Below are 7698 nucleotides of genomic sequence, written 5' to 3'. Positions count from 1 at the left end.
GGTGTCCATAAGGGGCTACAGCATCCCTAAGGTGGGATACTTTGCACCCTGAGGTCTGATCCAGGAACGAAAGCATTCTGAAACAGCCTAAAATGATGTTTTTCTCAAACTGTGCTAAAACAGAAGTCAGAAGTACTGAAAATCTCCTAAGACTTCCAAACCATCCAGTAGTGTCAAAGAGTTCTGCTGACATGCAACGAAGTTCGTAGCAGCAGACCACCCTGGCTTTCCTGTGCTTCGCTCAAACTTCAAAATCTTCCCAAGGCCTGTCCCTGACATCCGTGATTTATTTGTTCCTATCTGCAGCATCATTGTATATTTTATGTGATAAGTTATAGGGAAATAATTCAAAAAGGAAAGTTTTCAATTCCAGTGCAGTTTCTTTGTTAGCTTCAAACTGCCAAGAAAAGAGCAAGGAGAAAGAGGGAGTAGAAGTGCTATGCCTGCTTCGTGCTTTTCATGCCACTTGGATTCATGAGAGGCAAACTTCAGTGTATGTTTAAAGTCTTTAAAGATTTATATTATTAACGAAACAAGGATTTTTACAATCAGTGAACATTTGTTTAGTTTCCCCCTCGCCTCCTCCCTCCCTACCCGACCCCCCAACCAGCACACACAATTTTAGGAGAATATTTTGTTGGCTATAATTAAACTATGTGTGTTAATTAGGATTAGATTTTAAATGCACTGCTTGGGAAGTAGAAAAAATACAGGATCTGAATGAGCCCAAATTGAGATGACACTTGAATTTTCACAGATGTTTCCATAATCCTAATTTCAAATTGATTGTACTTCCTGAACAGTGAGAAACCATTTTCAGTTATTTATTCAGATATGAACTACTTTTTCAGTGGGTAGAAAATATCCAGTCCTGTAGTTAACTCCTTAAAATAAACACCAAAGATACCGAAGATTTTGACTAGCAGTAAGTAAGTGGTTCCACAAAACTGAAGAGCATCTGTATCAGAAGGAATACATCTCTAAGGATGTGCAGAATCTCTGCTTCGTAAAGTTTACTACTGTTGCTGTTGGTTGATCCATTGCACTAGTATGTGCCACCATATATTTACAGTCCCGTGCTCACAGTGGAGATCTGTGGAATCTGCCATACAAAGCCAATGCAACCTGGCTCTGCACCAGGAAAACCTAAATTATTCATCATGAAACCAAGTAGAGCCTGAGGGCTACTTTGACTTAATGGCAGCTGGCAATGGCCCCAAGGGACTAAAATAGCAGCCATTAACCCATGTGCTCGGTTGGTATTTTTTCATTCTCTTTTATCACAATCTCTAAACCAGTGTTAGGGAGGGTTGGCATCTCGCTCTCTGCAGACACGATCTCCTCTTGCCTGGCAGCTGCTAGAGTCTACTGGAGGAATGGCATGGCACAAGAGTGGCATGCTACATGACCAAATTCAGCACAATAACTTCATTCACAACAGTACTATTGGCCTGGGAATGTTGGACCCAGATTTAAAAACTGGCTGCAGAAAGGGGCTTATCACTATTATTAATGTATGTCCTTCTGGTCTGACCAAGCCTTAGAATTCTTGCTGAAGGAATTCATGTAATTTAGAGCCCAATCCAACCTGATCTGGGAATAGTCCTCAATGATGTAACTCATAGTTTGTTCCTGGCCACATCTGTGGTACAGAATGTTCCAAAAACATCAGATAGGATATGTCTGAGCAAGTTATTAATTTTCTTTCTAGAAATTTCTAAAAGAATTAATAACTTTTAGCAGTGAGTTGGGCTGGGCTTGTGCAGACAGTTTTCATACAAGCTTCTCCAAACTGCTGTGCCAATGATCTGTAACATAAAACTAAGTAACTGAAAATTAATCTCTCTTTTCACATTTAAAAAAACCACCAAACACACACACACACACACAAAAACCAAACACCCAACCCAAATCTAATCTACTTGCTTTTTCTTGTTGAAGTCTTTATTCCAATTTTATTCTTCCATTTTGTCACCCATTAGACAAAAACGCTGGATGTAACGTGAATCACAGGGATGAATTCCACCAACTTGTGAATATGGAACATGATAAAGGAACAGCATGACTGACTCTGACATAACTATATATTCTCACATGTGGTGTATTTATGTTTCTATACTATACTGTGAGCATTTTCTTACAAATTTAAGTCATGCCATTCTGATTTTACAGTCAGGACACATAAACATACACCACAAAACTCCGAGAAATGACAAGAGCCAAAGGTGGGGCATTGGAACCTCATTCTACAAATAACAGGCTGCACAAAATTACCAAATATTTTCAAGAAGAAAGGACAGAAGGAAAGTCCTGTGTGGATCAGCTGGCCCTTGAGGCAACTATTTACTTCTGGAGTAAAGTCAAGGAGACCTAATGTAAGTCATAGATCCATACTGCCTTTGGGTTTGCATCTGCAGAACCAAGCAGCTTGAGTCAGTGGCATCCATATCACCTTCAGGGAAAACCAGCCCTAAACCTGTACCTGAATTGCCTGGGGAACTTCTGCCTCTCTCCTGACTCAAATCAGACTGAGAGGCAAAAGTAGACGCTGGGGACAGGCAATGAATTTAGCATCAAGTATAAGTCTGAACCCCAGGTTAATGTAAAGCCAAACTGCAGCACCGGTTGCGGGGCTGCAAATCAGGGCCTGTAAAATAGGCACATACTTAGTAATATCAAGTAGCTGTAATGAAAAATAACATGGATATATTTTTTGTCAATCTTATAGCGTCTTATCATTAAGAACACAGGCAGCTTTTCCCAGTTTGCCTAGGAGCAATCATTCAACCTAGAATAATGAAGCCAAGAAACTCTTTAGCAAATGCCATCATCCTCCGTTCACCACCATCAGCAAAAATGACACCTTTGACTCCCATACAATTGATTAAAGTTTAAGTCCATAAAAGCTGCCCTCGTGTCACATTTAGTGTTACTTATTTCATAAAATGTCAGATTAACTGGTGATTAGTTCAATAGAATTACTTAATATTATTACTTCATATAAAATGCTCCATAACTTTTCTGCACATCAAAGCATGTGATTTACACCAAAATCATTACATGTCAATACTTTGGCGCATCAGTATAAAATCAAGATGCCACACAGTGTATTCAGCTAAAATGAAATCCCTTTTGTTGATTCCTCCTCTTCTGTTTTCCTGTGTATGCACTTCAATATTTCTGAGAATTTTAGGCTAACCGTACCTGTGGTCTGAATGCTGCCTAAAACAGACATCTTCAGACACAGTTCTAGCAATGCAAGCGGTAATGACAACAAAACACCTTTCAGCTCTCTTGTAATTGTAAACAGCCGTAAACTACCCTGCCTTACATGGCCAACCTATATTGACTGCAGCGAGAGCTGCATGAAACTGAGGTCAGAATTTGGCCCACAGTTAAGGAAGTAGTGCCAGCGAACTGTTTCCACTGAAAAGTCAAAACAAGTTTATGAACTAAACAAAGTGGATTTCCTGAAAACGACAACAGGTATAGGTGTAATTTCAAGAAGAACTTGAGGGTTTCATCAGGCCTCTCTTTTTTCTCTCTCTGTCTTTTGAGAAACAACTCGTTTTATCAGAAACTGCATGTGTGTGCTTGTATGTGTGAACATATAGTCACTACAAAAGTGGTAACCAGCCTGAGGTTTTTCTCTTTTGTTTCCTGGCTGTGTAAGCCTTTTTTTCTTTTATTACTGTAATTATGAAATTGTGGGAAGGAGCGGTATGTTGACCATCATACGCAAGACTGTTACCACGAAACTTTGTCAGTAGTTTTTCACCTACATGAGCATATATAACTTTAAATGCTTAGTACATATATGCACAGGCAGATTATAGTGCTGTGTTGTATCTGTATGCCTGTGTATGCACACACACATAGACACAGAGAGAGAGCAATATGCACACATACTTATATTGTGGTATAGCTGTGGTAACTGCAGATAGCTTGATGTAGTTGTACAGCTATTTGTGGTACGCTGTATTCAATAATATTCCATAACTAAATGGCAAAAGCAAAAAAAAAAAAAGTTACACACATGGGTCTGTTAGTGGCTTTATCAGAAAATACAGTCCAGGGTCTGATAAGTAAAGGCTGTAAATACTCTAAAAATGCAAACTTTTATAAAGCATTTCTTAATCTTTCGGTGAAAGATGGTCTATACTGCGAAACACTCTAACCTCTTCAATTACTGAGCCATCTCTGAGGTTCAAAAATACTCAACTTATCCCTTAAATGGCAAGTTCGTATCTGTTATCGCTTAACAACACAGTAAAATGCATACTTACACTGCAGATTAACCTAACAGATTGATACCTCAAAGAAAGGTTTTTGGTTGGTCTGTCATGTCTATGTCTGCCTGACAAACAGTTCCAGGAAGGTTGTTTGTATTTAACAGACCTTACTGAGAAGTTGCTCCTGGTGCCATAAATTTCTTCTTTTAGAAAAAGTAGAATTTTTTTCTAAAATTAACAAATCAGAAGTCGCTCACTTTCTGGAAACTTCAGTTGGAAAGAATAAATCCATGAAAAAGAAAAAACACTAGTTTAGTTTGAAAAAACTGTCCAGTTTCACAGAAAAGGGAGTTTTGGCAGATACTGCACTTCCGCAGTGAAGGTAGTCTAACACCTTACCGAAATAACTTGCTTACATATTAAACAAGCGTCTTGGAGGAACAAGTCTTATGATACCTTGCGTAATTTCATAGAGAGTGACAAGACGGAAGGAACCCAATCTGAATCCTTGTAACTGGCTTCTTGGAGCACCAGTGAAACTACTCTTCAGCACCCAGATATGTTCCCCCTGCTATCCCCTGGTCCAGCCTCTGCCCCCAGCCCTGCCTTCCCCAGCCACCCCTCCTGCCCAGGAAAGCCAAACAGCATCTGCTCCCTAAGGCTGCTCAAGACACAAAGGCAACTGAGTGAGTTTTATCCCTAGGACTACATGGGAGAACCACATTGCCAAATTTACCAAATAAAACAGCTGTTTGGCTTTATCAAGGAAAATCGGGGAGTGCTGAAACTTTGCCTTTGTATCTCCTTCTTCCTGGAGCCAGACTATGCACGAGCATTGTAGGGTACGTGTGAGTGCCTGTCATGTGGCATCCTATCTTGCCCAAAGTCCTCTTCATTCGTTGGTCACAATGTTGTGGGGTGATAGTCAAGTTTGCAGCACGCACCTTTAATTGCCTGGCTTCGGTCAGCTGAAGTCAGATTCTTAAAGTTAATCACGGTTTCCTGGAAAAAAGTAGCATTGATTTTAAATGCAAATTATTGAAATGTACAACTAGTAATTCATATTTTCAAATTAATAAATATTCTGTGCATGATGCATTAGTAACACTATTAAATATTTATCTATAGATGGAGATACTGTGAATTATAATAAACTGTAAAAGGTTTCTATTAGCTTTTTTAAAGATAAATAAAATTGAAATTGTGATCAATATAATGAATACATGATGTTAAAATTCCTTTTGCCTCACAAAACCATATCTATTGATGTGTTTTATGAAAAAATCTCATAAAAACGTTAGCAATATTTAAAAACAAAATATGTTAAACAAAAATAAAATCTACTATGGAAAGTAAATTTAAATATTTAATGATATAATTAAGTCTTATTAATATAATGTTCTTTATTTTTTCAAATTAAAAATTTACAAGAATTGTCATCCTCTTTCATCTTAATCAGATGGTATGTTTGTCATAATTATTTGTTATGTATTTTCATTAACATTTGATGAATATTAACTTTGCAAAATAGAACAATCTTGTTCCTGAACAAATCTTCTGGAGCAATGCAAGGCCAAGTACCCCGTGCCTCTGGTGTAGCACCGATGGGGAGGCAGCAGAGCGACAGCAGGATCCTCACCAGCTTCAAGGGCTTTTCCATCCTGTCCGCTGCCAGGTGCTCCTTCCTGCATGAAGATGAGTATGGTAAGTTTGGGTCCTCACGTCTCATTTGCATTTCTGGTCATCTGGGCCAGACTCCCAGCTACGGCAGACTGATGTAGCTTCATAATTACCCTGGTTCAGAGCAGGTGGAACTCCCCGAAGTCTCTCCTCGGTCAACCTCTCCTGTTGCTGCCTCTCCCTGTGCTTCTTTATTTTGAGCTGAATAAAAAGAAAGCTAAAATATTGTCAGAGACTGGGAACACAGACAGCCAGTCCGACATTCACCAATATTGTCTACACAAAACACTGGCATCAGATCATTTTTAAAGACTTGATTTTGTCTCCTTTTTAATTATGAAGGATAAAATAAAATTGAGTGACTGAAAGGAATAAATAGATAATGTACTATCAGGAATTTTTTCTATAGAAGCTCCTTATTAACATGACTGTTCCCTTCAACTGCTTAATTTAATTTCTCTAAAGCAGGTTTTCACTTGTTCTGCTCATACTAATGTACAGGTATCAGATGTGCTAATATGACACCTCATAGGTCACACCCTGAGCTTGAAGAACCACTTTAACCTCTTCATTGCCCTGTGGACAAAGCCTGCGTCTCCTCCCACGGGGCTGCTCGCCCTGACTTACCAAGGTGTGACTCACTCTAAAAGGATGCATCAGCAATCAGGAAGCATGGCAGGGCTCCTCTGTCCTCTTTTCCCTCTGCACCACTCCATGGGATACTTCTTCACAGCTTGTGACCATTGTCACAAGCAAGGGAGACGATCATGGTTATCTTTGGCGGGCCAAAACTAAAGCATGACTTAATTATCCATTGCTATTGGTTTGTGCGGTGCCCATTGAAGCACTGCACAAGAACTTTTTAAAGATGGAGAAAATGCTCACTTCTCCTTCAGCAAATCTGTCTCTGACAAATGCATACACTGTGCAAGTATTTGCAGTATTTTCAGGAACTCACCAAGCACCAAAATAACCTGTATCCTACTGAAAGAGCTAACTATCTGAAGACAAAAATGTATGAAGACAAAGATAGTATGATTAGGGCGAAAGCAAGTTTTATCTGGAAATTTCAAAAAAACAGAGGCAGAGGCAACAGAGAGTCAGAGACAGGGGCACAAGGAACACAGAGGGAACAGCTATTAGCTATTAGAAAAGTGCAGGTAAGGGGTCAAGCAGCTGAGAGGAAGCAGATGGGGGAGCAGGACAGGGCACATAATGTTGGAGAAGCAGTGGACCATGAAAGGATCAGAGGCCAGGGGGCTAGGGTGGGTGGAGGGATGCTCGTGTAAACTTTTCATGTTATCTACACATACCCACAACAGTATACCTGACTCACAGGATGAAGGGAAGTGGTGATTTACAGGTAAACTTCAGGAGAAAACAGTAACAGTCTTATTATCTTAATAACTATTTAATGGTGAAAATATCTTCAGTGGCCACCTTCCAGTTATGAAGTTTGTGTGCTATACAGACGTTTGTAAGCAGAGACAATAAATTGCCTGACTTTATTTCCCTTTACATTCATGTGGACACATCCATCCACTGTGTACTGTTTTGAACAAGTAAGGGTCGAGGGACTGAGTTCAAATCCAAGTTTGAGCCACCAGCACACTATGCGACCTGGAACAAGAAAACCACGGGGGCAGCAGACTCCTCTCACGCCTCCAGCATTACCTTGTAGTGCCTCAGTTCCTCCTGCTGTTTCATGGGAACAGGAAGCATTTGGTGGGATCCTTTCAGACCAAGGAGGGAAAGATGCCTAAACTATGAAAGGTTAATTGTCTTT

The 7698-nt window shown here is 39.7% G+C and overlaps 1 long non-coding RNA gene across 1 annotated transcript; it reads right to left on the bottom strand.

Moving 5' to 3' along the window:
- Positions 1–637: 637 nt before the first annotated feature.
- On the bottom strand, positions 638–6876 carry LOC130148327 (uncharacterized). Its single transcript, XR_008821525.1, has 3 exons — positions 6026–6876; positions 5814–5917; positions 638–5234 (listed from the first exon to the last, which is right to left on the bottom strand). It is a non-coding gene; the product is annotated as an uncharacterized LOC130148327 (long non-coding RNA).
- Between the last annotated feature and the right edge of the window lie 822 nt (positions 6877–7698).

This window comes from Falco biarmicus, chromosome 4, assembly GCF_023638135.1.
Source record: "Falco biarmicus isolate bFalBia1 chromosome 4, bFalBia1.pri, whole genome shotgun sequence".
In the NCBI taxonomy this organism is placed as follows: Eukaryota; Metazoa; Chordata; class Aves; order Falconiformes; family Falconidae; genus Falco; species Falco biarmicus.
This window is presented reverse-complemented; position numbering and strand designations above follow the sequence as displayed.